This window comes from Papio anubis, chromosome 16, assembly GCF_008728515.1.
Source record: "Papio anubis isolate 15944 chromosome 16, Panubis1.0, whole genome shotgun sequence".
Lineage (NCBI taxonomy): Eukaryota > Metazoa > Chordata > Mammalia > Primates > Cercopithecidae > Papio > Papio anubis.
Window position 1 is genome coordinate 40680031 of NC_044991.1, and position 18203 is coordinate 40698233.

At 49.7% G+C, this 18203-nt stretch overlaps 1 protein-coding gene across 1 annotated transcript in view; it reads left to right on the forward strand.

Moving 5' to 3' along the window:
- Positions 1-9540: 9540 nt before the first annotated feature.
- Positions 9541-18203, forward strand: part of RRBP1 (ribosome binding protein 1) — a 68244-nt gene continuing 59581 nt past the window's right edge. Inside the window, exon 1 of the mRNA XM_031656022.1 lies at positions 9541-9802. The gene's annotated coding sequence lies outside the window, so the exon portion shown is untranslated. The remainder of the gene's footprint in view (positions 9803-18203) is intronic.

The following is an 18203-nucleotide window of genomic DNA, read 5'->3' on the forward strand; positions in this document are numbered from 1 at the left end:
AAAGGACTTCCTGAAGCTAAAAGCAACTCATTGCAGAACTGAAATCACAGGGAGTTCAGAAGGAAAAAACAAGTATGACTCAGGCCTTTTATAAGCTTTTTTTGGTTGAAGAGTCAGGATTGCTATGTACAGAGTCTAGCAGTGAACTCAGGTGCCCAGTTGTGTTGTGGTGGTCTCCAAAGGGAGTTGGTGGGGCAGAGGAAAAGAGTGGTAGCTATGTATTCAGGAGTCCTGTGGAGGAATCAGCTCCATAGGCTCTTCGAGGACAGAGAATAACCAAGTTCAATCCAACTTTGCACCCCTATCAACAAGAGGCTGCCTGGTGAACTTAGCGCCAACTACAGGATAAATGACCAAAGACAGCTCTTGAAAGATGAGAGGGCGAGAATAGCATGCAAGGCTATACGGAGTGTGCTTTGGGCAGAGGCATATGGGATACAAATAGGAAGAGGAGGAGCTTGGTGAGTGTTGGGGGGCACTGGTGTTTGGAGGTCCACAAAAGTCAGGCAGAGAAACAGAGACTTGCCATGGTGGGTACCATTTTAGGCTCCTGAAGGGGAGACAAGAAAAGATAGAAGTAGTGGTTTTGGAATGTTAAGTTTCCTAAATGTGAGCAGGATGGATTGGAAAGAGAAAGCAGGGGGGAAAAAAGACAGCTTGGTCCTTCACAGTTTCTGTATACCACTTCACCCTGTGAATTTACTTTGGAGTACTGACCACAAATTAAGCATCCATCTGTTGAAATGCTGATTGCTTCCCCCATCCCCCATCACCAATAGACTATCAACCCACTGAGGGTAGGTGTCCTATTTGTCTTGTTCTCTGCTGAATTCTTAGCAGCTCATATAGACTGTAGCATGCAGCAGTGCTCTATAAATATGTATTGAATGAATGAGTATACTAAACCAGGAATGGGAGATGAAGTTCTAGACTATAGGTCAAAGTCCTGAGCTCTTCATCTCTGGTAATCTTAGAGAAGAGCCAAGTTGTCTAACTAGCTGGACTAGTTAAGAATGCCTTCTGCTCAGGGATGGATAGATGAAGCCCCATTGTACCTTCCAACCCAGTGGACCTTGGATTTTATCCCAAGATGTCCAATGTGAGGCATCTAGTCATGCCAGGCACACCTCAGGGCCATGAAATGTTTCTTCCAACTGATACTTCCCATCTGAGATGGGGAGTTGTGAATCCAAAATTCTTAAGACACCATAACTGGACAGCACAGCTAGGCAGTGTCATTGGTTCAATTAAAACATTTTTGACAGCTTATCAAGTGCTTGCTACTATCCAGTGAGTGCACTGAAGGGAAGATGCGTAGCATCCTAGAAGGACAATAGAAAGGAGAAGGGTTTCATTAACTCACGTAGGGTCTGTTATACCTGCTCATTTCTCCATTGGCATTTCTGTGGGAGAGGCAGAGAGATGTATCCTAGAAATATGCCATTTCTGGAGTCTTCAGGGCTTATTTAACTTTGTTATCTATAAATGTGAAGCCTTCAGCAAGCAACTGTACGTCTCCAAACCTCAGCTCCTCATCTGTGAACTGAGGATAATAATAATGGTTATAGTAAGAATTCTTACAAAGCACTTTACAAACAGAAAAGTGTCAGATACATCAATTATTTTGGATTTTCTTGTTTTCTTTGGGGACTCACCACCAGCCACTAAGTCAATCATTGTCATTTTTTGCAAAAACTCCTATCTGTAAGCTCACTTCTAACATCACTTGCAGAACAAACCAAATATTCTTCTCCCAAGTTCTCTTTTACTACCACTTGCAGCCACAAAAATTGGCAACTTGGGTTCACACTTACGTCTATTTCCTTTGTGTATATTTTATTTTTGTTTAGACAATTACTATAGTCTATAGAGATTTTTCTTATGTAACAACATTGCTCTGGTTTTGAGTAAAACTATTGCAGAATTTTAATTGTCTGGGATATCACATATGTCCTCCGATCTAAATTTTGCAAAAGTGCATGATACATGTGCTGATTATGAAATGGAAGGCTCTCCATTCTGTTTTATGTTTTTTTGTTTGTTTGTTTTTTTAGACGGAGTCTTGCTCTGTTGCCCAGGCTGGAGTTCAATGGTGCGATCTCAGATCACTGCAACCTCTGCCTCCCGGGTTTAAGTGATTCTCCTGCCTCAGCCTCCTGAGTAGCTGAGATTATAGGTGCCTGCCACCGTGCCCAGCTAATTTTTTGTATTTTTAGTAGAGAGGGGGTTTCACCATGTTGGCCAGGCCAGTCTCGAGCTCCTAACCTCAGGTGATCCGCCCACCTCAGCCTCCCAAAGTGCTGGAATTACAGGAGTGAGTCACCGTGCCCAGCCTCCATTCTGTTTTAAAATTCTAAGTCAGTTTTTAAATAAGCTCAAATGGTCCTACACTCATTCATTCATTTGTTCATTCATTAAATAAATATTTATGAGTTTTGGAGCAGACACTGTTGGCACCTTGCCCACATCCCTTCTGCCATTCCTGTGCATATCAACAGCCTATGATTGCAAACACCAGCAACCTTCTTCCTAAGTGCTTTCTCTGGGGTATGGGCTGGAAATACCAGAGAGCTAATGCCTCCAGGAGCAGCCTTCAACCAGTGATGAATAGGAATTGGTGAATAAGTACTCTGCTTCCTTGCTTCTCAGTTTGGAAGGGAGTTCCTCAATGGGATTACATGTCAGCTACTCACAGTGGTAACTTGCTGTTGATGAACTGTTCACTGACTCTCTTACATTTCCTGTCTCACTTCCCCACTTCTCTACTGGTGATTCCTGGGCTCACCTTCCAACTGCTTTCACTCCAACCCTTTTTTTCAGGGTCTGCTTCTGGGGAGATCTAACCTAGGGCGAATTCTTACCAGGACAAAGGCATGGGACTAGGTGTTCTTAATTAGACATTGGGTAGAGCCACTGACCCTAACAAATCCACAGTTCAGACAGGGAGATGATATGTGTGCAGAAATACCAACATGAACATGCACATCTCATTCTTCTAACATTTAAAAATCCTGCTGGGTCTCTCTCTCTCTCTCATGCACTCAGGCGTGCATGTGCACATGCACACACACACACAGATACACACACACACACTCCACTCTGATTCACATGACTATTGTATTTAGTAGTATGGTAGAGCCAGCCTGCTTATGAAAGCTGATTGTTACATTTTTAGGAATTTTTCCAGCAGTTTGTTAAACATGGTCATTATTAAAAATTAAATTATATAAACTTAAAATGAAATAGATCATATTAAAAACAAAGGTAATAAATACTCAAAATCATCGCTTCCTAATTACTACATTTTACTGTTATCTATACTCTTGGAATGATTTGTGTCTCGTATTTTTATGGTAGAAAGAGTAGACAGTGGTGTGCTACTGCAAATTTCTTCCCATCTTTGCCTTCAATGACTCCATAGCTTGAAATCAATTGGCTCTGATGGGAATATTTACACCACGGAAACTGGCAGATGCTGTAAATCAGGGAGTGCCCCCATCCCCATCTGCACCTCTGAGAGCCAGTTGTTAAATATTTACCAGCACATCATCAACCATGTCTTGCCTGGAATCTTGGAACAGTCTCCTAATTTGAGTCCTGCATCTTCCATTACACTGTCCAGTCTATCCTGCATATTGCTGCTAAAGTGATCTTTGAAAATGCACATCAGATTGTATCATTCTTCTGCTTAAAGCTCCCACCCAACCTCAGCATCCCATGGTATCCTCAGGCCTCCGTGGTCTGGGACCTTCCTGCCTGCAGACCCCCTTCCTTTCTCTCCCTTCCACTTGTCTGTGAGCTCCAGCTACACGACCTTCTTTCTGTTCCCTGAACCAGCTGCTAAGCTCCTCCCTGACCCAGGATTTTTGCACTTACCCTTCCTTTTCCCAAGACAAGATCAGCTTCTTTTCATCGTTTAAGTTTCAACTCAACCATCACCTCCTCAGAGAGGCTTTCTCTGTCCATCTTCTTCACATCCACTGCACTCATCGTCTCCAAATCCCTGTCCCTCTCCACCAACTGAGCCCATTCTCATTTCCTTGTAGCCCTTTGCACCACTTCTATTAATCTTACTTATTTATTGGTTGCTTTGTCTACTGTCTCTCTTCCCACTAGAATGAGCTCCGTGAGAGAAGACCCTTCCTTTGTTCGTGGCTCCCTCCCCAGCGCCTAGAACAGTGACTGACACATAGTGGGTCCTCAGCTGGAAGAATGGATGTACATTCCTTCTACCTTCTCCACTCCCATTCATTTATTAGCCCTCCATGATCTGATGGTCTCCTTATCAAACGCCCCTCCTCTAAAGCTGTTTCCCCAAGGTCCCTGGTGACTCCTAGGTTGCCATGTGCCCTGGTCTTCATCTTGCTGGATTTTCACATTTAACAGCGCTTACCATCCCCCAATTCTTGAAACTCTCTTGCCTCACTAAGGCCATCCTCACCTGATTTACCTTTTCCATCTCTCCTTGGACTCAGTAGTTGATTGCATCACTGGTGCCATTGCTTAACCCCTCCCTGTATTTCCCACCCCTTGAATCTGGGCTCACCTATCCAATATACCTTGTATATGTATTTCTGCTTATTTTCTTTTCCTTCAAGCATCACCACGAGAAGGGAATGCCCCTTGTAGCTTGCTGATCACAGGAAGAGGGGGTGAGCCAGGTGCAGCAGAGCTTATAAGGTGCCCTAGTCAAGCCCAGGCTGGAGGTGAGCTCCCGGGCCGTCCAGAGACCTATGAGTGAGCCAATCAAGACCAGCCAAGCCTCAGCTGACCCACAGATGTGTGAGCTCTAACAATAAACCATACTTGTTTTAAACCACTGAGCTTGGGAGTAGCTTGTTACGTAGCAAAAGCTGGTTGTTACATACTCTTTCGTGGATTTTTTCCTTTCTCTGTTCAGGACTCAAGCATTTTCTCCTGTTCCCATCCACATGCTATCCACTGGGTATGGTCATTTCTGTTGTTCTTGGGGTCTGAACCTCCAAGGGTATGCTTAGGTTTCCTAATTGCATCGCTGACCCTGACATCAACCCCTGAGCCTCAGACCTACAGAAACACTGTCTCCACCTGGATTTTCCTCAGGCTCCTGAAATCCAACATGTCAAAATACAATACAACGTTTCCCCCAGCTTCTGTACTCGACCTGTTCATTCTTTTGTGTGCCCTGCCCCAGCAGTGACACCACCATGCTCCCTATCACTCAGGCCAGAAGCAGGGGCTCACAGGTAACCCCTCTCTCCTTCACACCTGCTGATCCCCAAGCCTCACTTGCTACTACTTCATGTCCTGATACCCCTACTGAAGGACCTTGCACCTCCTACCCCTGCCACTGCCCCATTCCAGCCCTTGTCACCTCTCACCTGAGCTATTGTGGGTTTTCCAACCCTGTGGGCCCCAAACCTAGCATCCACCCAAAATATAGAATGGCAAAGGAGTCATCGCAGCTGTCATCAATCATAAACCCTTCCTTGAGTTGCCACTCTCAAAGGATTAGGCTCGAACCTTGCCCCTTCTACAGGCACAGCACACCTTCCGCGACCTGGTGCTGAATGCAAGAGTTATGCCATGAGCCCTGGGGCCCAATGTTTCTCCTCCAACGAGCCCTGTGACATAGACAAGTTCTTTGATTTCTCTGTGCCTCAGTCTCCTTATCTCTAAAATGGAAATAATAACTCTGCCTCCCTTATAGGGTTGTACTGAGAGTTAAATAACCTTACATATTTGTAGCGTGTCTCAAATGGTACCTGGCACAAGAGACCTAAACATGTTCTATATTATCACAGTGGCTCTTATTTTCACATGATATTTTATTATACTTGTCATTTGTCATCTTTTCATCGTTGTTGACAAAGCAAAATCTCTTTTTAAACTGTAAGATATAATAGATTCTCATCTTTCTGTCTACTCTTTCAGATAATATTTGCAATTTATTGTCATGAGTTAATGGACCATATTAGGTAATTATTCTTGTATGTTTAATTTTTTCTAATAATAATGCTTTGTTTTTAATATGCAACTAAAACCAAATGCTTCCTTTTTTTGAGTCAGGTTGATTGAAGCATAATTTGCTTCCAAACCAAATGTATCCTTTTTAAGAGTGTACAATGTGATGAGTTTTACCACAGCCATGTAACCATCACTATAATCCAGATATGAAACATCTGCACCACCCCGGGGAAGTTCCCTGTTTCCCTTATGATCACCTGTGTAGAATCAGCTCTTCCCAGCCTCTGCTTCACCGTTCAGGCTTTGCCAACAACCGAGTTGTTCAATAGATAAACTGAGATGATGTGATTTCAGATCATCCCCCTCCACCCCCACTCCCCCTCTCCTCCTTCTCTTTCTCCTTCTCCTTCTTCTTCCAACCTAGAACTCCTGGGCTCAAGCAATCCTGCTGCTAGCTGGAGCTGCAGGGGCACACCACCACACTTGGCTAACATCATGCTTTACTTTACCCATGCTGTTCCTCGCCACTGTGCCCTTTTTGGCCTGACTACCTTCCACTTCTTCAAGCCTCTGCTGTCACCCTCTGCTACCCTCAGGGTGGGGTAACTCCCCTGGCCAGGGGCTCCCAACTGCTGACTTTGAGTTGAAATGACCTGTGCCCATCTGAGAGCCCCTCATTGCACTGCCACTGGGGGATGGCAGGGACCTGTTTCCTAGGATGTGGCCTGAATCTGGCACTGGGCAGCTAGAGCCTGGAGGCTGGACTGTGGGATGGGCTTTCTCACGCTGCTTTCTCACTGCCCCAGCAGTGACACCACCATGCTCCCTATCACTCAGGCTAGAAGCAGGGGCTCACAGGTAACCCCTCTCTCCTTCACACCTGCTGATCCCCAAGCCTCACTTGCTACTACTTCATGTCCTAATACCCCTCCTGAAGGACCTTGCACCTCCTACCCCTGCCACTGCTGCTGGAGGGCTGCATGATTTAGCAGAAGACTTGAGCCTGGGGGGGATGCCTCTCACTCCTGCCACAGGCAACCCCTGTCCATCTAGTCCTGGGGATGAATCTGGTTTTTCCCAGATATGCCTTGGGAGAGCTGAGGAGGCTGCAGGGAGTTAAAGATGGGTGTCCACAGGCACATCAGTGGCTGTCAAAGTCGGGCCACCCTGAGGGTGGGCAGATCAGCCCTGACAGAGCCTGGTACAGCGGGACTGATTTCTTTGCTCAAAGGGCATGAGGATGATGAGGCTGGAAGTCTTCACAGCACGTTGGGGCTGACTGTGGGCAGACAAGGGGCAGGGACAGAGGAAATGCAAAGGCTTAGACAGGGCTGCTCTTCCATCCCGAAACAAATATTGTGTTGAGGCCAAATCAAATGTTAAGTTATGTGAGGGACTAGACAGGGAGTCCCTTTTCTGTAAACACTCCTCACTCCTAAGGACTTTGTAATGTTATCGCTCATGGGACAATATTTACAGAACATGTATATTCACAGAGCCCCTATTCTGTGCAGGTGCTGTGTCAGACGCTGGTTCACAGTGTGGGAGACACTGCTGTGGCCCCTGACGTGCCTCTGGGCACTCACCATTCTGCCAAGGGCTTCTTGCTGCAAGGCTTTCTCCAGCTTGAGTAGGCGCAGGGGTTAAAGTCCCCCCAGAAGGAGCTGTTAACCAGTGAGGACTGGGAGTGGGTGGACAAATAACCAGGTCCTCACCCCTCAGCTGGGACATCTCTGGGGTGTGTTCTACACAGTTTCACAGCATCCCCAGAGATGCCAAACCCTGTGTGCCCACACCAGTCACAGGCTTGATGTTGGTCCTCTTACTGGCTCTTTCTCATCCCACTCCTCCACCAGTGTTTCTTATGATTATCCCCCGAATGAATGAGTGAACAAAACCCACTGCCAAGATCTGCTTCTGGGAAAAGATAAACAGTGAACAGGATAAAGGAGGTCCCTGCCCCTGGACAGGCCCTTGAGGGCAGCTGGGTCTTCACTGGACCTATGTGTCACTCTAGGTTGCTTGCCCAGCTTAGCACTGTATACCAGGCACTCCACAAACGCCAGTGAATGAATGAATGAATGAATGAATTTCCTCCCTAAAACCCAGAGGAAGGAGTGATTGTCCAGAGGAGTATACCCTCCAGGGTATGTTCAGAAAGGTTAGATGGCCCAGCCCTGGTCAAGTAGGACTCATTGGTAGCAATTGCCAGCCAGAAGCTGGGATTCTTAACTTTCATTTGAAGCTGGGTCTCACTGCTGGAAAATGACTGAGTGTTCCAGAGTTAATCCAGGTTAATTCCTGTTGATTAATCATTAATGGGCTAAGGAACCGCCAAGATTAAAAATAGGAATGAACAGTTTAATTTCAACCCAATCCCTCTTTATTCCCCATGAAGGCTTGTATTTTTCACATCTAACAACAGCTAGTACAGTACTAGTGACAAATGGGGGCGGGGAAGATTGAAAATTATCCAAGAAATAGATGTTAGGTACGGGATTCTGCAGCAACGGGAGCTGGGGAAGTGATGTGGGGCAGTCTAGGCAGCCTTTGGTCTCTCAGAATCCAAAATTCCAAAGAAGCTGTCTTTGGCTTATGTTCAAAGGGTTGGCTTTAAGAGACGCTGACATAATGGTTAAAAATCAAGCCTCAAATTATTTTAATTTAAAGACTTGATTGATTATGAAGACTGAGTGTTGGCTGATATTGGGGAGAAAGTTAGGGAATGAGGAAGTACCAGTTGCTCCGTTTTGTGTGACACGGGTGAGTTTTCTTAGGTCAGAACCTCTCACCTTCCCCATCGCATGGAATAAAAGGCCACAGAGGGAATTGTAATTATTGCTCTGCCGGCTGTGGTTTGGATGAGTATCTTAAACAGACCGTGCCTCAGTTGTACCCTCCCTAACAACGAGGGCGATGACATCCGCTTCAATTCCTTGTGCACCTTCTGGCTCTTCCACCCCAATTCCTCCATTTACTCAAGGAAATTCCTTCTGGTGCTGATTGCAATCTCTTCGATGATAAGAACTCGTCCTCCCTGGGCTGACCCCCAGCAGAGCTTGTCCTCATACCCCGCGGCCCGAGGGGGCGCTGCTTCGGGGGAAGTTAGTTGGGTTTAAATAACGCAGCTTCCTTGGCTGTTTGCGGTTGCGCAACCCTGTTCAGCCACCGCCATGTCAGCCCAGCAGTATCCAGAGGCGCAGGCCCGGGGCCGACGGGACCCGAACCTTCTGCTTCCCGCCTAGGCAAAGCCGGCTCATAGTCAGAGACTGCTGGGAGAGCCGCGGGCCCAGAGTGGGCGGAGCTGGCCGCAGACCCCCCCCTCGGTGGGCGGGGCGTTCCTGCTCCGCCCCGCCCCGCGCACAGCCGAGCGCCGCGCCGCTCGGCCCCGCCCCTCCCCGGCCCTGCCCCCTTCACCTCCCTGCAGCTCCTCCCCTCTCCCATTGGCCGAGGTGGAGACCCTCCTCTCTGCCCAATGGCCGCCGCCGCGGCTCGGCCGTCCGCGTCCTGACTGGCCAGCTACAGACAGAGTGGCGGGGTGCGGACCAATAGGAAGAGGCGGCTCGATGAATGGCTGGCCCGGGTGGGGAAGGCAGGAGGCGGCGATCCCGGCGGAGGGGGCCGTTCGCCAGCTCCGAGGCAGAAAGTGCCACGACTCCACACGCGCGCACGCAGCCAGCGAGCGGCCGGAGCGGACGGCGGACGGGGCGGGCGGCGTCAGGGTCGCGGCGTCTACAGCTGCTCGGGGGCGGTTTCTTGGTGGAGGCTCGGCCGGCTCCTCTCTCCCGGCTCCGCGGCGGCGGCGAAGGCGGCGGCTCCTGCCCTCTCGCTCTCCCTCTCGTGTCTCTGGCTGCAGGTAAGAAACTTGGCCGGGCCCTGCAGCTGCCGCGCGCGGGCCGGGCCGTCGAGGGGCCGGGGCCGGCCGCGCTGCGCCGCGAGTGACACGTCTCCTCGGCGGCCCCTCCCCCGGCCCGCCCGCCGCCCGCCGCCGCGGCCGTGCACCATCGGGGTCGGGGTCTAACTCGGGGCGGGGGTGCCGGGCGAGCGCCGTGCAGGGGCGTAGGCAGGGCGCGCCCCGTGGTGTGGACCCCGCGGCCCTCGCCGTCGGGGGACTTGCGGCGGCCGGCGGGCGCTACGTGGCGACCCCTCCCTGCCTCTCTCCCTCCCGGCAGGGCCGTCGGTCCGGCCAGCGCGCTCCGAAGTTGGGCGAAAAAAGTTGGCGGCGGGGCGGGGCGGCGCACAGCTGGCGGAGGAAGGGGTTAAGTTTCGGGAAGCAGCCGGATGACGTTGCCGGGCTGGAGTCCGGGCCGGAGGGGTGGGGGTGCGGGCGGAAGGCGGCTGAGGCCGGCCGAGGGGAGGAGGGCGGGATTGAATGGGGGCCCCCGGGCCGAGCGCGCCGGTCCCGGGCCGCGGCCCGCTGGTGCTTCGCGAAGCTGGGACGGCCCCCGACGGGGCGGGCCGGGGTCGCAGTGCTCGCGGCGCCGGGACCCGGGGTCTGTCCATGGCACGGACGCCGGGCGGCCGCGGTGGCAACTTCCCGGAGTGCGGGAGGCGGCTCCCTGCTCCCCCTGGTGGCGGGGCTGGGGCCACCGTTTCCCCGACTAGGCGGCGCGGAGCCTGGCTCGAGGGCTCCCGGCGGGGGGACGAGGGCATCCGGGGCCCGGCCCGCCCCGCCCGCGGCCACGATGAATGGGCCGGCGGTGCCAGCCCCGGGCGGAAGCGGACACCTCCGGGCCGGCCAAACGCGCTGGCACCCGGCCTGGCGCCCGCCCCGGCCCGCCCGGCTTCCCCGCGGCGCCCTGAGTAGGGGAGGCAGGCCGGGGTCTGCGCTTCCAGTGGGGCGCCCGCGATGCTTCAGGAACCCCTCCCCGGGTGATAAGTCGCGAGTTTTAGCTCTACAGTGTCCCGGCCTGCGAGGGTGACACCGACCAAGTTGTTTCGTTCGGGGTTTCCATTTCCCCGTCTGCAAATCGGGGCTCCTGTTGGCTTCGATTTGCGAGAAAAGCTGTGGAGACCCAGCACTTGTAGGAAGGAGCCACAAGTGTTGGCTGTTCAGTTGGGATGCGTTTGTAGGGAAGTGCGGGACACGGGAGGAAGGTGGGGCCTGGCTCCGGCACCGCGGCGGGCACGGGGCTGCAGAAGTAGCACAGCCAGGGTTCTACACCCGGGGCCACGTACTGGCCGCCTACTCGCAGGTCCCATGGCCCCTATAAACCCGAGTTTCTTATCTGTGGCCTGGAGACAGCACCACCCACTCACAGGGTAGGGAGCCACGCCGGGAAGTGCTGGGACCTTGTACAAACAGAAGGCAATTTGGCAATTACTCTGGGAGGTCAGAGGTTAGGAGAGACTGAGAAGCACCAAGGAAATGAAACTCTGAGGGACCTGGGGAGCCTCTCACGTCACTGCTCAGCTATTCACTCTGTGTGCTGAAACCTTCAGGGTAGGGGCCATCCGGATGGCATTTTCAGGAATTTGGAGAAATAGGTCTAGTAGGGCCTCACATGTCACATTAGATACCTCTTCAGAACTGGGTGTCCCCAGAGACCCAGGACGTCTGTCTGGCACTCGCAGGAAGAACAACTGCGAATGTTACCCGGCCCTGTGCAGCTGGGGGACATTCTCCCACTGCCCCTGCCTCCCTCCTCACTCTCCTTGTTTAACTTCCTGTTAATCTGACACCTAGAGAAATCTGTGACCCTGCAGCATGCCACTTACTGTGTGATGTCTTGACTCGTTTATGAACTTGCCAAAGGTCACTCCCACTATGATCTGCCAACCTCTTTCCCTTCCAGAAAGAAGCTTCCGGTTCTGAGGTCCTGGAGGTGCCATTTCCCTCTCTGTTGAAGCAAAGGCGGGGGCAGACCTCCTAGTAGGTGAAGTTTTCCTTTTGCATGGAGCACCGCAAAGCCGGCTTGCAGGGCTCCTGGGCCAGTGGAGGCCTGGAGGAGGAAAAGGTTGGGGGAAGGGAGACCAGAAAGGGATCTTGGGGTTTAGAAGCAGAGGTTTAGAGCTCTAGGCACTGTAACAACTCTTACCTTTCATACTTAGGAATCTGTCTCTGAACATTTACAGAGAGATTAAGAATTTACAGTGGTATGGTGTATGAATATTTTTTGGTGATGGGAGAGTTTTAAATAAATCTTAAATCAAGTCACATTTGAGCAATTATGCTCTTTGCTGAAATGAGCCCTAACTCAACAGGCTGCAATAATTACATGGCACCAAACTCAGTTTAAATGGTTAAATGCCAGTGATTGGAGTATTGGTTTATTATGTAGCAGGGACACCTTTTAAAAGTGTCGGGACCCAGACTCTTCTTGTCTTTTTAGCCCTAGGAATTTTAACTAATAGATGAATGACACATAGAGGATCAACAGTTCTGTTGAGACAGCAAGTTTTTCTTTGCTAAAACCTTGTTTCAGGAGAAACAAAAATAATGGTCAAGTCGGAATGATGAAGGCAGGGACTGTGATGTCCATCTGTGCATGCTGGGCCTGCAGTGGTTAAGACCTGGCCTATAACATCATAAATATTATCACTTCAGGTGACAGCTGTAACATGTTAAACTCTTCCCAACTGTCTCATCGGATAAATGAAGCTGAGTCCAACTTGGTTTTTAAGGTTCACTTTTTAGAATCAGATTCCACAACTGTGGTTTACATTTAGGCCTTACAATAACTCTGTTCTAGAGGGTAGGAATGGTTGTCACCCATTCAGTGGATGAGAAGGTGGAGGCCCTGCCGGTCAGGAGGTTGTCAGGTCAGTTCCTGTTGCCTAGTTGCTAGGCAGTGCGGGCCCAGCCTTCCAAATGTTCCCTCCTGGCCGTACACCTCCACCTTCCTGGGGCAGTAATTACCTAAGGGAAGACACAGAACTTGAAGATCAAAATTAAGAGCTTCAGTGGCAGGAAGGTGGGGAGGCATTTGAAAATCTGGCAATGCAGAAGGTGTTTTTCATTTCATCTTTTTCACCAAGGGTCTCCTGTGTGGTGGGCGTTCAAACACTGCAAGTAAGACCTAGTTCTTGCCTGAAAAAGCCACTGTCTAGAACTTTGTTGTCCAATACAGTCGCCACAAGTAGCAATTTAAGTTTAAAACAGTTCAAATTAAGTAAAATTAAAAATTCAATATCTGAGTCAAATTAGCCACACTTCAGGTGCTCGATAGTCACAAGTCGGTCAGTGTGGGTGTCGATGGTTTCCACCATCACAGAAAGTTCTACTGGACAAGCGCTGGTCTAGAGGTAGCTGGTGTTCTCTAAACATTCATGTCTCTGTTCCTCTTGATCATGTGGTAATATGTTGAACCACACGAAATTGCCCATTCTGTAGGTCAAAACCAGTTGACTAGTGGCGGTTGATACACTTCATCTGATAAGATCTCACCCTGAGAAAGCATTAGTCCCGCCTCTTTGCGTGCATTGTAAACTGCATTCCAAGAAAAAGGAGTGGGATGGGGGCTGCACAGATGGTGGCCCTGCCCTGGAGAGATTTTTTTACCCAATGCCCTCAGCATCAAAATGGTGACTTGTAACAAAGACAGAAAATAAATAGATATTAGGTAGAAAGTGATGGCTTGTAAGGGAAGGTAAATATTTAATTCTAAGTACGAGTGCCTAGGCAAGGAGGCACTCTCACTTAGCATATGGAAAATTAGTTCAGGGTCCTCCTAGGAGACTTTTCTTAGGCAGACAAATTCTGCCCAAGTCTCCTGAAGCCAAAACCAGACATATCTGTGTGTCCTTTATGTGCATTCAGTAACATATGTGTTCCACCCGTAAACAGTGGGCAGCAACTTTAACTTATCAAAAACATTTTGTGATTTCTAACTTAGATTTTTTTGGCAAGACTAGAATACCTGTCCAGTCCCAAAACCTTTTCAGTTCCAAAGTGTTGGAGTTCCAGTGTTCTTGGGTGTCATAAATTGGTTCCTATACCGGTGACTATTTACACAGCTCTGTTATTCTCCATTTAACTTTTTTTTCTTTTCTTTGAGACAAAGTTTCGCTCTTGTTGCCCAGGCTGGAGTCCAATGGCGTGATCTCGGTTTACTGCAACCTCCACCTCCCGGGTTCAAGCAATTCTCCTGCCTCAGCCTCCTGAGTAGCTGGGATTACAGGCATGCGCCACCACGCCCGGCTCATTTTGTACTTTTAGTAGAGACGGGGTATCACCATGTTGGTCAAGCTGGTCTAGAACTCCTGACCTCAGGTGATCTGCCCTCCTCAGCCTCCCAAAGTGCTGGGATTGTAGGCATGAGCCACCGTGCCCGGCCTCCATATAACTTTGAAAGGATAATTGGGCAGTATTAGGGAAGAATTTTTGAATTCTTGGTTGTACTTCTGGGCTCATCTTAGTATTAGTACTCTGTAAAGAATAACATAAAACCAAAGTTTAACTTTAAAGGAAGAAGCTGAATGATGGACAGCCACTTGATCTCTTTCTGGTCAGAAAGGAGGCCCACTGAGACTACTGGAAGTTACCGACTATTTATAGTGATAATGAATATCATCTGCTAACTCAAAAGTTGGAATAAAAGACCATCTTGAATTCAAATCTTTAATTCTCTACCCTGGGCAAGGTATAAGCAAACAAGGTCTGTTAGGCTGTCTTGAGAGGAATTCCAAACTGGTGCCCTGTGTGAACTGAACTTGGCCTCCATATGCAGTTTGTTTCACTGACCTCGTGTTATTAACCAATTGAGTCACCTTTTAAAACTGAAATTTTTAGTTTTGTTTTTTTCATTAAAATCTAGATTTGTTTGGGCTGGGCACAGCGACTCATCCCTGTAATCCCAGCACTTTGGAAGGCCAAGGCGGGTGGATCATTTGAGCCCAGGAGTTTGAGACCAGCCTGGGCAACATGGCAAAACCCCATCTCTATAAAGAATACAAAAATTAGCCAGGCATGGCGGCATGTGCCTGTAGTCCCAGCTACTCAGGTGGCTGAGGCGGGAGGACCGTTTGAACCTGGAAGGTGGATGTTGCAGTGAGCCAAGATCACACTACTACGCTCCAGCCTAGGCGACAGTGAGACTGTCTCAAAATAAAAAAAACAAAATCTAGATTTTTGGGTTCTCTGGGAGAAAATGGGAATTTCTGGCTATACCAGGTTGACTTTCTTATGTGGCAGCCGTGGACTGTGGTTGTCCTCTCTGGGCGGGGCCTGCGCCCTCAGTGCCCAGCATCCTACCCCAATTTATGTGACGTGCTTGGGTATTGGCAGTCCCTCAGGGGCTGGGGGCTGTCCGGTGTGACTGGACTAGTCATCAGCATGTCCCATGGAGCTGCTGTGTGGAGCAGGGGGAGAAGCACTGGTTGGGTATTCTAATCCCTGGAATAAGTGAGTGACTTTGGACACAACTTCTCTTCCCTGGGCTTCAGTTTCCTCCTCCTATAAAGTGAAACTAGGCCGGCTAGCTCCACCTTTCAGGCCGCAAACCTCGGTTTATCCTTAACTCCTCACTGTCTCATACCCGTACCCTGTACACAGCAGGTCCCATCAGCTCTACCTTCTGGACAGAGCCAGAGTGACCGTTCTCACCACTTCTACCTTCTCCCTGGTCCAAACAGCTCTTACCTTTAGATTTTTTGTTTCTGAGAGGGTCTTGTTCTGTCACCCAGGCTGGAGTACAATGGCGCAATCACTGCTCACTGCAGTTTCAACATTGCGGGCTCAGTTAATCCTCCTGCCTCAGCCTCCCAGGTAGCTGGTACCATAAGTGCACGCTACCACACCCAGTGAATTTTTAAGTTTTTTTTTTTTTTTTTTTGTAGAAATGGTGTCTCACCATGTTACCCAGGCTAGTCTTGAACTCCTGGGCTAAAGCAGTCCTCCTGCCTTGGCCTCCCAAAGTGCCAGGATTGTAGGCGTGAGCCAGCACACCCAGCCTGCTCTCACCTCTGCCCTGGGCTACTTCACCAGCCTCCGGTGGGCTCACTGCCTTTGCCTCTGAACCCCTTGCCTTCTAGTCTGTTGCCACAGCAGACCATGTCACTCCTCTGTTCAAGACCCTCCTTGGTCAAGGTCTCCAGTGGCCTCTCGGCACCATTTTTGCTCTGGCTTCACTCCTATCATCTCCCTGCCCTCTGCTCCAGCCATGGTGGCCTCTGTTCCTCAGGCATGCTTCTGCCTCAGGGCCTTTGAGCCTACTTTGGCCTATCCCTGAGAGCTTTTCCTTAGATGGCACATGGCTGGCTCCTTCATCTCCTTCAGGCCTGTTGGCTACCCTGTGTGGAGTGACAGCCTCTGATGCTCCCCCACCCCCATTCCCTGCCCCACTTCTCTGCATCACTTTCTCTTCATCACCACCTGACATGTCCCTTATTTGACTGACTTTGTCATCTCCCCCTCTGAAGCGTAAGCTTTACCAGTGCAGGGATGTAGCTTTTGTTTCCTGAGGTATACCCAGTGTCGAGGGCAGTGACTGGCACGCAGTAGGTGCCCATTCTTGCTGGCTAATGGAGATGATTTTGTAGCGCTGGTGTTCTGTGAGTATATCATGTAGCCCGAAGGAGTCTGGATTCCTAGAGCATCAAATACAAACACAAAAACATATTCCAGAGCCAAATGCAAGTGAAGTTTTGATTCACTCCAGCCTGGCTCCAGTTGAGAAATTGACAGTCACATGCGGCGGGCACTGTTAAATGTGGACATCCTGCCCTGCCAGTGGAGGCTGGGGTTTGAAGTGAGCCTTAGGAGGTGATGTGGATGTTGGCTCTCTCCTGGGAGCCCTCAGTCTCCAGCCTGGTTAGATTCATCCCAGTGTCTCTGGGAGTCCATCATGCATGGCACCTTGACAGGACTGGGCCCTTCCCAGGTGCTTGCACCAGTTCTGGAGGGGAGACTTGGCTGTGAGCATCCTTTAATTCCTTGTACAACCAACGAGTGTGAGGTGGGCCTTGCAGAGTAACTGAGCATCTCAGTGACGACACACTCACCAGGAAACAGAACGTGTGTTTTGGGTGTGAACAGTGTGCTGGCTTGCTCTGAAAAGAGGTAGATTTTGTGTTTAGTGAGCAAAAGTGTTCCTTAGCGGGAGAAGGGAGCATTCTTATAGTTGGCATTACATTTTCTTTTCTCTTGGTCAGTCCTCATCATGCTAGGAAGTGAGGGAGGGGACAAGGTTCGTCTCCTGCCTCACCTCATGGTGGTTTTCTTTTCTCAGAGGAATTTTGTGTGGCAGTCCGCTAAGCAGGAGGAGCAGTGGCTGAGGCAGGGTGGTCTGATTGGGAAGAGGCAATACCAGGTCCAGCCCCATTTTTCGTTTCTCCTCTTCTCTCTTGTTGATTTTAGGTGAAGAAGAGTAGATATTAGATTCCTAGCCCTTTCTAACGGGAATGTCCGACCTACTCATTTTACTTGGAAAGGTGAAAGACCCTTGTTCAAACTCAAGTGGTGTGTTTTTATGAAATTCTCATTCAGTGATTAAAGTATACAGCTCAACTGCATTAAATTGGTTTTTAATTAAGTCTGATCCTGAATAGGAATTAGATGTAGCTTTAGTTTTATGAATACATTTTTATTTCCTTGGTAGTTCTGGGTATTTGTAGTAATTAGAAAGGAAAATCTTAATTTTCAGAATAGTAATCACAGTGATTGAGGGGAGGAAGGAGTCAATGCTGAAGAGTAAATGAATTATTGAAACTCTGAATGAAAAGTCGTATTGGTAATGTGTCAAAGGACTCTTAAAAGGTCAACTTTAGTCACTGCCCTGAAGCTCAGCTAGTCTTTTCCTTCTTAAGTCATATCCCTCTTAAGTTGGAAGATCTGGAGACTTATTCTGTACAGTTTGATTTTTTTAAAGGACTGCAGGTGGGCCGGGCATGGTGGCTCAGCCTGTAGTCCCAGCACTTTGGGAGGCTAAGGTGGGCGGATCACCTGAGGTCAGGAGTTCGACACCAGCCTGGCCAACATGGTGAAACCGCGTCTCTACTAAAAATGCAAAAATTAGCTGGGCATGGTGGTACATGCCTGTAATCCCAGCTACTCGGGAGGCTGAGGCAGGAGAATCGCTTGAACCAGGGAGGCAGAGGTTCACACCACTGCACTCCAGCCTGGGCGACAGAGTGAGACTCCATCTCAAAAAAGGAAAGAAAGAAAGACTTCAGGAGAGCATGGTGGCATGGCCACAGGACCATAAAGGGCTGTGGGTCCCACTGAGTCACTGCCCTGTCAGGTCAGGAGGTGACTGCCTGCCTTGACCCTGGCTCCAGTTACTTCCTGTCTGAAGGGAGCAATCCTGTGTGGGTGTGAG